The sequence below is a fragment of the Artemia franciscana genome, chromosome 12, assembly GCF_032884065.1.
Source record: "Artemia franciscana chromosome 12, ASM3288406v1, whole genome shotgun sequence".
NCBI classification, from domain to species: Eukaryota; Metazoa; Arthropoda; class Branchiopoda; order Anostraca; family Artemiidae; genus Artemia; species Artemia franciscana.
Window position 1 is genome coordinate 22,870,738 of NC_088874.1, and position 15,130 is coordinate 22,885,867.

At 35.8% G+C, this 15,130-nt stretch overlaps 2 protein-coding genes and 1 long non-coding RNA gene across 4 annotated transcripts in view; 2 read left to right on the top strand and 1 right to left on the bottom strand.

The window, feature by feature from the left end:
- LOC136033871 (spermine oxidase-like) overlaps positions 1-15,130 on the bottom strand; it is a 445,682-nt gene that overhangs the window by 244,699 nt on the left and 185,853 nt on the right. The window lies entirely within an intron of this gene.
- On the top strand, positions 571-5,219 carry LOC136033867 (uncharacterized). The gene is made up of 2 exons (XR_010619041.1): positions 571-3,769; positions 3,825-5,219. It is a non-coding gene; the product is annotated as an uncharacterized LOC136033867 (long non-coding RNA).
- The window catches only part of LOC136033868 (tyrosine-protein kinase Src42A-like), a 75,018-nt gene continuing 71,703 nt past the window's right edge, over positions 11,816-15,130 (top strand). The window contains exon 1 of one of the 2 annotated variants that reach the window (XM_065714838.1): positions 11,816-11,975. The gene's annotated coding sequence lies outside the window, so the exon portion shown is untranslated. Of the gene's footprint in view, positions 12,003-15,130 lie in introns of both variants that reach the window. The other variant, XM_065714837.1, reaches the window with a different exon arrangement.

Here is a 15,130-nt window from a genome sequence, read left to right on the forward strand (position 1 = left end):
GGAAAAGTCTTTAGAACAATCGATTGAATGTGTTGAGTTTAAGCGGCTTGGTTATGAATCTGTATCAAAAACATCTCACATACAGTACCACCTATTGAATTACGCCAGTCAAGGTCCTTTATTTTCTTCTTAAAGGAATTTTATTTTTATTGCTACGAGTGATGTAACTTAATTGGAAGCATTTCAATAACGACTATCATATAAAGCTTAATGTGCATCAATATATCCTTCTTTTCGTTTTTTCTTTTGTTTTCATATATATTTATTATTTTTTATAATTCGATAAAATTAATGATATGGTGTAAATAGCTTTTTCTGTCTTGTTCTTCTAGGCTTCTTAGTAGAATGAGATTAGAATGCCGTATTTAATCTTCCTTGTCTAAAACAATTTTTAACCATGAAATATCTCTACCAATAATTTCTTTATGATAATAAGGGCTGTTTATATATTGTTTTTCTGATATCTTCTTTTTTTGATGGCAGCATTTCAGAAGTCCAAAAAGTCAAGATCTTTCTTATGCCAAAGTTTGGTGTCTGTATTTTTCAAATTTTCGTGAAAGTTGTAGAAATGTGATTTTTCAAATTTTGGAATGGAAAAAAAAAGCTACAGAATTTCATGAATAGGTTTTCCAGTCAATTTTCTTTCTTTTTTTTTCAACCATTTACTGCTGAACTTGGATACTGGGTTCTCTCGTTCTAGTATACCTTTACTAGGTTTTGCCATAAAAAGAACATAAAAAAAACTCCCTGCTGAACTCCTGCTCAATCTTAAGCTTGTGTAAATTCAATCAACCTAAAAAGTTTTTTTTTTTTTTAAACTTTTTTTAAATTTTCTCCATCCACAAGGATGGAGAAAAAAAAAATAGTAGAATGCAATTCCAAGTTTTGATGTCACGATGTTGCCAATTGAGTATGCCCTGAAAGATTTGAAAGTTCTGACAGTAGCCCTCATCAAAACTTTAGCTTTCTCAAACTGAGTTGGCCAGTTCTTCTGAAATGATTGCAATCTTGTCCCTGGTAATAAATTATTTGCACTGCATACTCAGTTTCTTTTTCTAGTTGAAGTATTGGAGGAAATCTGGGAAACGGGTGTGTGAAAATCCATATTTCTGTAATTACCTGTTACATTGTGTACAAATTAATCTTCGTAGTGTATTATAATTGGTGTTCTTATAATCTGCTGTTCTCATAAGTTTAATGTATAGGTAAGTCAGACGGATCAGGAAAGCGGTCTTTCAACCTGTTAAAAACGGTTTCTTTACCTGGAAAATGTTAATATGGACTTTTTTTCTGAAGTTAAAAGTATAAATTACCTTTCTTACTTTGTATTCGTGTAAACGATATTTATGCTTATTATGCTAATATCATCTGATGTTTCTCAGATAAAGAGTTTTCTCTAGAGCTGGTCAGATATTACTCGAATCATGTTGGATCGAGTAATTGTTGCCTCAATAAATTTTTAGTTCTACAATTCCTTGATTGCGAGGAGGAAAAACGCTCTATATTTTGCTTAGCAATACCTCCATAAGCAGGGGGTGGGAGGGAACTTTGGATAATTTCTATCATTATCGCTGTAATCGCAGTATTTGTAAAACGATTTATTAAACTCGTCAAGACCACAAACAGAAAGCGTCCCCATTTTGAGTTTATCGGGAAAACGAGTGAAAGATTGATAAAGTGAAGCAAGCTATTTTGAATCTGTGTATATTGTTGTGTATATTGTATCACAGATCACAAATCTACCATCATTATACAGCAACCTTAGTATAATTGTATATTGTGATGGAAGTAGCTAATCTCAACAAGTTTATGCTGAGTTTAGTGCTCAACTTATTTTCTCTTTCTGTGTGGCAACAATAACGTGTTTAATTAGGCAATTCAACCCTCCCCCTCCCCGTCTGGAACCCAGGTATTTGTAAAGTTTGTGTTACAGTGGACACATTTTTTTCAAAATAAATGTGAAAAGAATTTTTAAAACTATAAACGCTATTCAAATCCGCTCATTCTTAAGCGAAACTTTTGTTACACCCACTAGCCTTCTGTATGCAATTATGCGAGCAGGGTACAAATTATGCCTTTAGTGCAAAATCCATCTGTCTCTATTACACATCGCATTTAAACTTTAATATCCCGTCATTGGAGTGTAAACACTGCACCGTTTATCTTAACTGTTTTTACAAGTTTGAAAACGTTTTACCAGTCTTTCTGAAATTACCATAAGTGATCTTTCCAGCCAAATCATACACTAACTGTTTTCGAGTCATCTGTCAATCAATGTGTCCAATCATCATTGTGTATGTTTGATTGTAGTTGTTTCTTTCATTGACCATAGACATAGCTAGGAATGTGATTTGTAATCCCAACAGGACTAAAAAAGGATTGGAATTATCTAAAAATCTGTTGTTACTTTTTTTATAATTTTATAATTGTTTTATATGTATTGATCATTTATAAAAATAAATATCCCAAAAAGAAATTAATTGGAATTTTTTGTGACAATTGAAATTTATCCTAGAACACGACGCTGTACGTTCGGAAAGCATAATTTGGCCTAGAATGTATTAAATACATGAGCCCGTGACCTTAAAACGGAAAAAGAGATCTGTTAGGACGAGTGAAGAATATTTGTAGATCGAGTGAGAACGAGAAATTTGTCACAATGTCAGTTTTTCCCTCAGATCTCTGCTTTTAAAATTCCTAACTCCTCTCCCCTTACTCAGTGCTCCCAGCATTTATGACCCCCTATCCCCAATCGTCTCTCCTGGTTATGCCTATGGAATAATTTAGTGTTTTTTTAACTTTTTTTTTTCATGTTGATTGGTTCAATTGATTATATGATTTATTATTTTCCTTTCTTTTTGGGCAGTCAAGCCTTGTTCAAATATTCAATAAAAGTAGAAAATTGTACAAATTTGGTGTTTTATTCTCCATGTTGTCTGCTGCTTCTTAAAATTGCTATATATAGTTTCGATGACTCGGAAACAATCTTTCTTCTAAAATCAAAGACATTGAATGCGTATAAAACATGCGGAGGGGAATGTGTTTTGATTTTGGTCGGCCAGAATATACCCCAAGCCTTTTTGTACATAGTGCACATATTACTGCCTTCTCTGTGAGTGCAACTGAATTTACTTTCTTTGTTTCTTGTTTTTTATGATCTCTGTAGTGCTTTAAAGTGTGGTGGCTTCAGACTGATCTACTAAGTATAACTTTATTATGATTATTAGTAACATATAGCTCTAATGTGGATGATTGGGGGACAAATTAAATCCTAATCTGTTCGTTTTGTTTTAGTGTAGGGTACCGTTTAATGGGGGAAACATCAATGGAGGAAAAAATCTCCAAGGCTCTGAGAAAACGTTGGAAATGTTTTAGAAAAGGAATAATCTTTCATAAATGGAATTGTCTGAGGCCAGGACATATGCTTCACCCTCTCTACCCTCCCCAGCCAAATAGTTTGTTTGTTTTAGACAGTGTTTCGCTAGTATTTGGATTATTTTTTCGGATCTTTTCCAATTCTATCTGTAGTACAAGATTTTTTTTTTAGTAGTGTGGAAGCTCGAGCATGTATACCTCTATACGGCGGGATGTAATAGGGTGACAAACTCTCATGTGAGGATTGGTCTTGCTTCCCACTTCCCTCGTCTCAAAAACATTTATGAAAATACTGTTCCATTTTTCTAAATTTAAGTATTTGCGCCAAAAATGATTGATTTCTAAGTATGAGATCTGTTCCTTTTTTAAAAATATCTCTGGTCCTTCCTTTAAAGTTATTGCTGTGCACATCTATCGGTAACTCTATTTCAAAAAGGCGTCATTTTAAGTGACGTAAATTTTACAAAGAGCTGAAAATAGATGAAACATATGTTGGATTTTCTCGAGTATTGTTAACGTGTAGTCGTTAGTACGAGGCAGGTTTTCCATTCTGCCAAGATGTGACAAAACAGATATTTATCTCAAGATTTCCTTTTTCAACTAATTTTGTAAGTGAGACAGGAACTATGGGAAAAAATAGAAATGTCGAAGTACCTTGAGAAGCAAATAAGAATCGGGGAAATGAATTAGACTATTGATCAAGTGAGTTGAGTTTATGAGGGTGAACTACAAATGTCATTTGGTCAGCAAAAATATCACATCCTGGTGGTTGATTTCCACAGTTCTTGTTGTGTAAGAATATACATTTATTTTGTGCTAATTAAGCAGCTATAATAACGGTGTGAGAAATCCTGCTTTCAAAAGTAGTATCAGGAAATGATTGATAGTATTTGTCATGTTTTTAGTGAGTTTTTTCTGTGTAGGGCATAATCCTTTTTTCTGGTACAGTCAGAAAAATAGTATGCTGGGGGATATTCTGCATTCCTGTTTTGTACAGTTATGAGGCCTATTTCACTCAGAATAATCGCAGCCTTGTATATGTAATTTTACTTGAAGATGTAGTCTTTTGTCGGGAAAAAAAAAAAAAAATTTTCTATTAACTTTATAGAGCTGTAATGTCTTTTCATATTTCCATAAAATGCAAAATTTCATAAATGCTGTGGAAATATTCACGTGGTTAGTTTTCTCATTTGTAATTTGTTACAATTCATTGGACAAAATTAGCAATACGGTGACCGTAATGGACTTAGAAGGGGGAAAGGGAGGAAGACTGGACGGGCCCAGCAGGGAGAGACCTTAGCTTATAATCGACTTAATTATTACTTATTAACAGTTTTCTACATAGTTCATGCTTGTTCCACCGTTTAAAGAGTAAAAGGCTTCTGTAAAGAAAAAATGGTCTTTGGGTAATGGACGTTATAATGAGGGACTATACTGTACATAGCTAGAATGTCTCATTTTTGTTGATCTTTTGACGAAAATGATTAAGTTCCTAAAAAGTTTTTGTTGAAGAAGGCTTTTCGGTCAAAGAATACGTCCGATGTTTCGTTGACTGTGTCATCTAAGCCTAGAAAATGTCTTCGTAAAAACTTTGGATTTTAAGAACAAATACTTCAGTAAGGCGATGAATATCATCTCTTTAGGAAATAAGATCACTTGTCCATTTAGTACCAATTTTGCAACCATAATTTATACATAGATTCTAGATTGCTGTTCTGAGTGGAATGGGTCTATTTTAAATTACTAGTCACGTACTTTTATTTCCTAATACACTAGATTTAATATCAAGTATATCATACTAAGCTGTGGAATGATGGTGTATAAATAAAGGATCTTTTGCTGTATTTTTTTTTCCGTTTTAATTATCAGGCCTTCTGTGTATAGCCAGAAATAGGCACTAAGTTTTCTGTGGAACTTTATACACGGTTACATTTCTCTCTCTCTCTCTCTCTCTCTCTCTCTTTCTCTCTCTCTCTCTCTCTCTCTCTCTCTCTCTCTCTCTCTCTCTCTCTCTCTACATATATATATATATATATATATATATATATATATATATATATATATATATATATATATCTTCCTGTCTCTCTAGAGGTCTTTCCCTCCAATCGTTCTCCAGTTCTCTCCTGACCTTCGTCTCCTCTCTTGATTTCACGATACATCGGCCCTTTCTATGGGCCTACAGCTAAGTTAAATTGAAATATTCCTGTATGTCTCAACGAGTAATAGAATGACATACTTATGCAAAAGTCATTTTGGGAGCAGTGAAGTCAGTACTTCTGAAATTAGACATAGCAATATATATTTGGAATTTTATTTAGATCTCAGTCAGCCTCATTGCTTTCCTGCCCTGTAGCTCGACATTTACGTCGTCTTTTAGCAACTAGGACATTCCTCAGTTTCTGGGTTTTTAGGACATTCCTTCAAGACACTGGAAATTTCCACAGTGTGAAATCAATGAAATTAGCTAGGCTTTATTTAGTATGGGACGGACATTAATTTGGTTTTTCACAAAGAATATACGCTATCTCCTAATGATACCTACACATGGGTGGATGGGGTTTATGATACTTTAAATTCCAACGAATATATAAAAATATTCTTTGTTGATTTTTAGTTTCAGTCGATAGAATTTATTAATAACATTAATTTTACGCTGGTAGGTCAAGGATATTTTTGTTTAATGTCAGTGGAAGTCATCCACATGTTGAATATGGCAGAAAATGTTAATTGTTCAAATGAATTGACAAAGAAAATTTTATCTTGTAATTGAGATCACAAAATAAAGAGAGTTTATTCTTAAGAGGTACAACGCGAAATTCGTTGCTTCCCACCCTCCACCCCCGTCAAAAATGTTGGCTAGTGACGTCTGTGTTCGGCATCAGACCGAGTCCATGAGAGGTAATCACTCGTACTTCTTAATCCCAGCCTGTTATCTCCGCGTACTTCCATAATAGGACAGTTTTCTATAGTTGCCACTAATTTCGCATTTTCTAATTATGTTCTTCAAACTTTATCTTACCCTGTTATGATGCTTCAACCCTTCATTATATTAAAAAGGAATCAGCTAAAATTAAGATATGAAAATTAACTCTACAAGATATTCTACGCCATACATTCGGCCTATACTTTGAATATAGGTAGAATATTTCAAAATTCTGTCTTATCTTCATTGTTTTTATTTCTCATATTGTCTCTTTTGCTGTTCTATTACGCATGTGGGAGGAATTTCCATGGGAAAGAATTCTCTGGGAAAATACGCCTAGAACCTAATCGCAGTACAAATTATCTATTTGTAAAGTATGTCTAATAATAACATCTTGATCTATTCTACTTTTTCTTTTATTTCTCCTCTGTTGACATGTTTACAAGCACCGAACATGCTCGTAAAAAAATTTACAAGACTTGTAAATCAAATGAATTCAGTTTCAAGATAGACTGCTGCTATCTAGTGTCTCGTGAACAAGTAAGGTAATAATAACTAGACCTACGTTACCCGGGCAACGTTAAGTGTTGCGGCAACCTTTGTCCGGCTTCGCCGACTAAAGTGTTGCGAGAGCAAAACTTTGGTTTTGTTGCTTCGCTATCGATCAGTAATTACATGATCAAAGGCTATTCCTCAGCGTCGAAAAAACAACAACAAAATAATATCGAAAGAAGGGACTAAATTGACTTTGCGGCCAGTTGAACTTTATCCTTTTCAATCGTAGACATCGTGACGGATGAAAACTCGGAACAATATCTTATATAAACTAGTTGGTATTATAAAGCTATCCTTAACTTTTCAGGATCAAAATACCATAGATGACATTCTATTAATTATTACGAAACTATCTTATTGTTTTACATTTTCGTTTGTGCTTGTTTCTTCACTATCGGTTAAATGATGAAGTTGTCAGCCTATCGAAGTTTTTAAAACGGTATGTTCAAACAAGAACGCATTCAGTTGTCACATGACCAAAGGCTATTCCTCAGCGTTGACAAAACAACAACTACAAAATAATATCGAAAGAAGGGACTAAATTGACTTTGCAGCCAGTTGAACTTTGTCCTTTTTAATCGTACACTTCGTGACGGATGAAAACTTGAAACAATATTTTATATAATCTAGTTGGTATTATAAAGCTATCCGTAACTTTTCAGGATTAAAATACCATAGGTGACACTAACTATTACGAAACTACCTCATTGTTTTACGTTATCGTTTGTACCCGTTGCGTAAACACTTAATTCTGTCAGATTTAAAGAGATCGAATTCAATGTGCACCGATTTGCACAAATTTCTAGCCCAAAGTGAACCGATTCTTACTTGCAAGTCCTTCTCTCGTGATAGACATCAAGTTCACTGGAAACAAATAAATGGGTACACCAACTAGCAAAAGTTGCAAACCCTCATCGCTGAAGATGATTGTAGCCCAACAGCCGATTATTACTTACAAGTCCCCTACATGTCTTATCACTGGAACCAAATTGGTTTAACCATCAAATACACCGGAAACAAATAATAGGTACACCAACTAGCAAAAATGGCAAACCCCTCATTGCCGAAGATGATTATGAGCTAACAGCCGTTTCTCGCCCAAAGTGAACCGATTCTTACTTATAAGTCCCTCTCCCGTGAAAGGCATCAAGTTCCCCGGAAACAAATAAATGGTACACCAGATAGCATAGCTGCAGACCCCTCATTTCTGAAGTTGATTGTAGCCTAACAGCAGATTATTACTTACAAGTCCCCTACATGTCTTACCACTGGAACCAAATTGGTTTTACCATCAAATACATTGGAAACAAATAATAGATACACCAACTAGCAAAAGTTGCTAACCCCTCATTGCCGAAGGTGATTATTACCTAACAGCTGACTGTTGCTTATAAGTCCTCTATATGTCTCACAATTTGTATCGGCCTAGATTTCGTTTCAGTGTGTACCTTACTACTGAAGTTGTCAACCCCTTGATACTTTGAAACTGGTATACCTCATGAAGGAATTTTTGTACCAAAAAATGGATGTCATATACTTTGATCAGCTCATCAAGAGCTATCGATTGCAGTCGAAAAAAAAAATTCCTTCTGTCTTAGTTCAAAAGTTGATTTTTTTTTGCCGTAGGCCAACTTTCTAACGTCACCACTTAGAAAGGAGCAAAGGATAAGCTCCAATTTCTTTAGCAATGAGAGATCTTTTAAAGTTTATTAGGCACATCTGATACCATTTCTCTACCGCAATCTGAAGTCCGAAAAACCGAATGATAAACTCAGCTGAAATCACGAACAGAAATGGGTAGAAACAATAGATGGCAGCACTTTCGGACCCGTGGGGAAAATGCCACATTTTTGCTTCTGTAAATTTTTCTATTTATCACTAAAAGAAGATATATTGGCTGTGGGGCTGGGTACCTGTCGAATATATTTAACACTTATAGATTTTAGTCCATCTTCAATTTGAAAGTGGTGCCTGCCTGCCTGCCTGTTAGAACGAAGCTTTCCATTCGAAAACAGAAACATGGTTTGATTAAACGAAAGCTTGGCTGCACAACTTCAGATACTCCTCTCTAACATAGGCTATGTAACTCCACCTCACTTCGCACACCATAGGCTCTGGCTCGTGGGCGAGCAAAAAGCATTCTTTTTGGCCCCAGGCAAGAGTTCTGCGGAGCTTTCCAAAATATAATGTCATATTCATCAATCCGGCCTGAGGTCCACACTTTCCGTAAAAACCGTTTAGGTTAGACCCTTACCAGTTTCCAGGAATAAGCTGAGATCGGCGGCATAGAAAAAAACAACAACAAAAAACGGGACAAAACCAAAGTGTTGCTCTCGCAACACAATTAGCTGTTGGAATAATGCAGTCCAGTAAAGTTTGTAATAATGAGTTGATATACTCTTACCAATTATTATAATTATTATTGCTGATATACTACCCCTCGAAATGTAAAATATAAAAGATGAAGTATAGAAGAAAAAGAAAACTGAAAAGCAGTTCACTTTTCGCCAACAGTAACCTGACTCCCCAGGCCGTTTTCGAATTAAATTCGATCATTTTCCCATGTGCTATTTTTTTCGCCAGTCAGATGCTTTTTGAGCCCAGGCAGACTCTCCAAGGCTGATACCATCTGATAGCATTGCTACCCTAGTTCGCTAAGCAATATCAAATGTCCTAGTGGAGATCTCAGCCAATCACATCGTTATTCAAATCGTGAATCTGGCTGTTATTAACACTTCCTTTAACCAGACTACAAGTGCTTCGCTTTCGCGGCCAAGCGTCTTGCAAAAGGTGTTGCCCGTAATCCTATCCCAGAAAAGCTTCCGATTGATAATTTCAATTGTGACTTATGTGGCTTGTCTTCAACTCGATCAACTCCCATCGTGCAGCTTACTGTAATCTAGAAGTTCTAGTGAAAGATCGTGACACAACTTATCTTCATCACGCTGGGGCCACTCAGAACGTTGATCCCGTTTTTGCATCTGGAAATCAGTTCCAAAGATAACTGAAAGTTATGTCTTCAACATACAATAGTGACCGTTTTTCGATAACTGTTAAAGTTTAAATTTCTGTTACTGCCCCGACAGTCCAGATTCCAGTGTGGTTTGTCAAGGAAGAGTGGGAAAAGTAGACGCAGTCAGTCTGTGATACAGTCCCTTGTAGGATTCAGATCCCTTTCATACTTCTTCCATAATACTTCTTCATATACCAAAGTATACTTCTTCATAATATGCAGAATAATTGTATCTGACACCTTAGGGATGCAGACCCCTTGAAGCTCAATTAGGATTGAGCGTCAGAGAAACATGTTCTACTTAGATGAAAACTATTAGGTCGGGGCTATGTCATGCAAATGATAATGTGGCCGGGACTATTTATTATGAGAGTGACGTCCTATCTTCCACCATCTGAAATGCCTTTAAAACGAAAGTAACGTCATCGATTCTTAAACATTATTGTAGAAACAAGGGTCTGGCCCAACAAGATTTAGGACAACAAAGAAGTTTTGAAGTTCTAGAAAATGAGATAATAAAAATAATAATCAAGGAGGCACACTCGTGCCTCTATAAAGAGGCGAACCACGACAATGTTAAGCGATCTTCGGTTCCAGTGGTCGCAGAGGGATGGGGAGGGATGCATTTCGTAGCCCGAGCTCCAATTAAGAAACCTGCCAAATTTCATCTCCTCCGACTTTTCCTTCATGGGGAAAATCTGGCCGAAAGTTTCGACCCCCCAACCCCAGCCCCCCTTTAACGTTGTCCGATCGAGCTGAAATTCACAAGTTAAGGTCCCCTAGGGCCCAGGAGCTTATCTGCGACATTTCAGCTCGATCCGATAACTCCTTCCCTGTTTTCCAGAAACCACGCATAGCCACTTAATGTTCATATTCTCCTTTTGTTTTTTTTTCTAGACGCCTACAGGTCACAGCCGACATCGGATCTGGGTGTACGAAGACTCATTCGACGCAGAATTCTCCGAGTAAGTGCCCTGGAAAGTTTCGTCGGAAAATCTTAACCCCCCGATTTTCTAGCTTAGAAAAACCATTTCCCCATAAGAGCCCATGTTAATTTTTGAAATTCTTAAAAGTTATTTTTTACTGTTAGCTCACGTTAACTGTTAGCTACCCGGTTAGCTCAGTCGGTCGAGCGTGGGACTTTTAATCCTAAGGTCATTGGTTCAAGTCCCTTATCGGGCGGTTTTTTTTCACAAAATATGAAAAAACTTCGTTTTCTTAAAGAGTTAAAGAGGCTGCGTCCCAAAGTCGAACCTTAAAACGTACAGGAATTAGGAGAGGCAGTCCTAATTCCTTTACGAGGAGTACAGGAATTATTAAATTACATCCACCATGGATTGTAGAAAACGTACAGAAATAATATGAAAAAAACTTCGTTTTCTTAAAGAGTTAAAGAGGCTGCGTCCCAAAGTCGAACCTTAAAACGTACAGGAATTAGGAGAGGCAGTCCTAATTCCTGTACGAGGAGTACAGGAATTATTAAATTACATCCACCATGGATTGTAGAAAAACATACAGAAATAATATGAAAAAAACTTCGTTTTCTTAAAGAGTTAAAGAGGCTGCGTCCCAAAGTCAAACCTTAAAACATACAGGAATTAGGAGCCCCAAACCCCCCGCTTTTAAAGACTCTTTTGTACAGTTTTTTGCTTTGTTAATTAAAAGAGGGCCTTTCCGAAGCCAAGAGCGGGGGGTTAGGGGGCGGCAGCCCCAACAACAAAAAACCTGTACAAAAGAGTCTTTAAAAGCGGGGGGTTTGGGGGGCGGCATCCCCCCAACTGGCTCTCCTAATTCCTGTACGTTTTAAGGTTCGACTTTGGGACGCAGCCTCTTTAACTCTTTAAGAAAACGAAGTTTTTTTCATATTATTTTCCTAAGAGTCTCCTTAATTCTATGTTTCGATTGGCAGCATCTCATTTATAAATCCATAGAAACTATTAGATGGCATTTGTTATTTGTTTACACTCAAGCAATTCATGTTAGTCAAATGGAAATAAATTAAAAGATAGGCTAGTCAAATAGCCTAAACGATTGCAATTATAAAGTTAAAAATCGTGATTGTTTATTGATCAATACTAGGAAATATATTGATCACATCTGCACCAGGTATATGCAATTACTCTCTTAACTGAGGTAAGTTTTGCCTGGGCTACTTAGCCTAGGTGTAACACTTATTGCTAAAGCCCTCAGCCTAGTTTAGGAGCTATTTTAATGCAACTTTCAAATACAGATATTTAGCTAAAAAAAGGATATCAAGGGAGGTTTTAAACTGAATCATCCACCACTTTGATGCTTGAAGGTTTTGAAGATTCTGTAGGCCTAATGGTAGGCTAGGCCTTGGTTTAATTACCTTAATTCGCACTTTGGAGCGAATCTGGCAAAATTCTAGATAAGTTACTTTTGGCTATCTTGAAAAGTGGTTAGGCTAGAAAAATGAAACATTCAAAGATCAATCTACAGACTAAAGTATGCCCTGGCTACAGAGAAATTGAACATATCACTTGATGCTTTTTTTCATGCTCTTCCTAAATATCATAATTGTTTTTGGTGTACTTTCAATCTTAAACCCTTGACAGACCCTCAAAGATGATACATTTTTTCTTTTATTGTAGATACAGCTTACATACCTCTATTAGGATCACTTTTGTTAAGAGTGGTTTACCCATAAATTGAATCAACAGTGACAAATTTGAGAATCAATAAATTTATAGGAAATATTTAATATGGACTATATATGTGGGTAAGGTTAGAAAGGTTTTGGTCAGGTTAAAATTGAATTTGTGCCAAAACAGTTATTATATTCAGAAAGAGCATAAAGAAATTCATTGAGTAGTATGTTCACTTTATTTGTTGGTCATTTTTGTGAATTATTCAATATTTAACTTTTGAAGTAGCCTAGCCACCTGTACTCCTCCCTCTAGAGGGTACTGCCCTTTGATGAACTTTAAAAATCTTTGTGTTATAAAAGTGAAACAATATCTCTTCCTATATCAATATCTGAAACAATTATTGCAAAAAAGATCTTCTACTTAAATGAAGCACAAGAAAAGTTCTTTTCCAGCTTCACAACTCTGCTCAATCCAGATTTATGAGGCTCCAAAGATCTAGAAATACATTTCCTAAATTTAGAAAAAAACTTTGATATGGGAAATTTCTAAGACTTAGAAATCTCAAAAGGAGTGTTAGAAATAACCTGGAGTATGTTTTTGACCCTGGATTCATTACTGAAAGTTTCATTTTTCCTTACCTAACTCCTTTCCAAGATACAAAAAATACCTTGTCTAGAAATTTACAAAATTGTTTTTGTAAAATTTAAAGGTAAAATCTTGTGAAAGGTAAAATCTTGAGAAATAGATTTACTGCTTAAATAAGGCACAAGGAAAGTGTTTGAGCCTCATATCTTTGCTTAATCATTTCTTAAAAGATGTTAAAGGTTTGTCAAATTATTTCTTAAAATTGAGGAAAAAGCCTTGATGTTGCTTAAAATCCTACTGAAATAAGAGGTGTTGCATTTTCTGAAACTAAAGTCAATGAAAAAGAGACTGTAAACCCAATATTATAGGTAAATGTTTTCATAAAAATTCAGATAGGTATACCTATTGCCAATAGGCTACTATCATCTAAAATCTAGAAATAAGGAAAGAATAAGATAGTAGCTTGAACATCTCCCTAGGGTATATTTTAAACCCTAGATTCATTCTTGAGATTCTTATTTGAAGAGCTAAACTGCTATCCATGACAGCAAGAAGCCCTTCAACTAGAACATTAGCTTACTATTTATTTTGTCAAATCATTTTTTGCCAATTTTGTCATGTCTGCCTCTCTTGAACCAAAAGTCTTGGCAGTATCACCATCAGATCTCTTAATTGCTGCCATTACCAATTCTATTTAATTTAGCCCTTAAAGTGAGACCTTGTTCATTACCTTTTATGCTTGTAGAACTAAGCTGTCTGGTAGAAAAGAATAAGAAATGTATAATTTTGTATAGGTTTATATGTTATTTTTATATATGATTTTTATATAAAATATCTGTTATTTGAATTAATAAATAAATTTACAATTTGATTTCCATTTCTGTGCTCTTTCTAAGTAGAAAGTCACTTTCCCTGCAATTGTATTTCCATCACCCCTCCTAATGTGGCCAGGCATAGCTGTAGGTTATATAGGCTACCAAAAGCTAGTTGATTTTTTTGTTTAATTGGAGTCAATTGGCACTTTAAAACAAAGTCAAAAGTGATTGGAGGGCAACTTCCCCCTCCCATGCCCACCATTTCCCCAAACACATCCAATCATAATTTTGAGACAACTATTCTGTTCAGCATTGTTGAAAGATCCTGAAATTATGTCTTTGAGGATAACACCCCCTCCCAAGCCCTCTGGGCAAGGTTGTAAGTTATGCCCTGGGGGCATATAAGGCTTATATAGAAAAGGTGATAGTATATGCTTTAGAGAGGGCTCATTGGATTGGTAATCAGAAGTTCTAGTGCCCTTTTTAGGATTCAGAGTGATTAGAGGGTGGATACCCCCCTCCACCCACACACTTTTTATTTTCTGGAAATGTATTTGATAGGAATTTTGAAACAGTCATTTGGTGTTGTAGAAACTTCAAAAAAGGCTCATTTGATTGGAAATTAAAAGGGCTAGTGATCTTTTTAATAGTCAAAATGGAATGGAGGGCAACAAGCCCCCCCATGCCCATTAATTGCCAAAATACGTTTAATTAGAATTTTGAGATAACCATTTTGTTCAACATAGTTGTTCAGCAAATCTGAAAATTATGTCTTTGAGGATGGCAACCCTCACAACCTCAGCACAAGGGTTGTAAGTTATGTCCAGAGTGCATATAAGTTTTATATGGAAAGAATGGTTGTAAAACTCCAGAGGAGGTTCATTTGATTGGGAATCAGATTTTCTAGTGTCCTTTTAATGAGTCAAAGTGATCAAGGGACAGACATTTTGAGATAACCATTTGCTCAAAAATTGTCCAAAGATTGTATAATAAGGCCCTTGGGGCTGACAGAATCACCCAGAGTCTGGAGGTAAGGGTTGTAAGTTGTGCCCCAGGGGCAAATAAGGTTTTTATGGAAGGCATGGCTGTGTGGACTTTAGAAGAGGCTCATTTGATTGAAAATGTATAGCTCTAGCTCCCTTTTAAGATTCAAACATGATGGAGAGCAACTAGCCCCCCTCCCTGATATCCTCTTTTCCTGAAATGTATTCAATTGAAATTGTGAGATAGCCATTTTGGTACCAATTGTTCA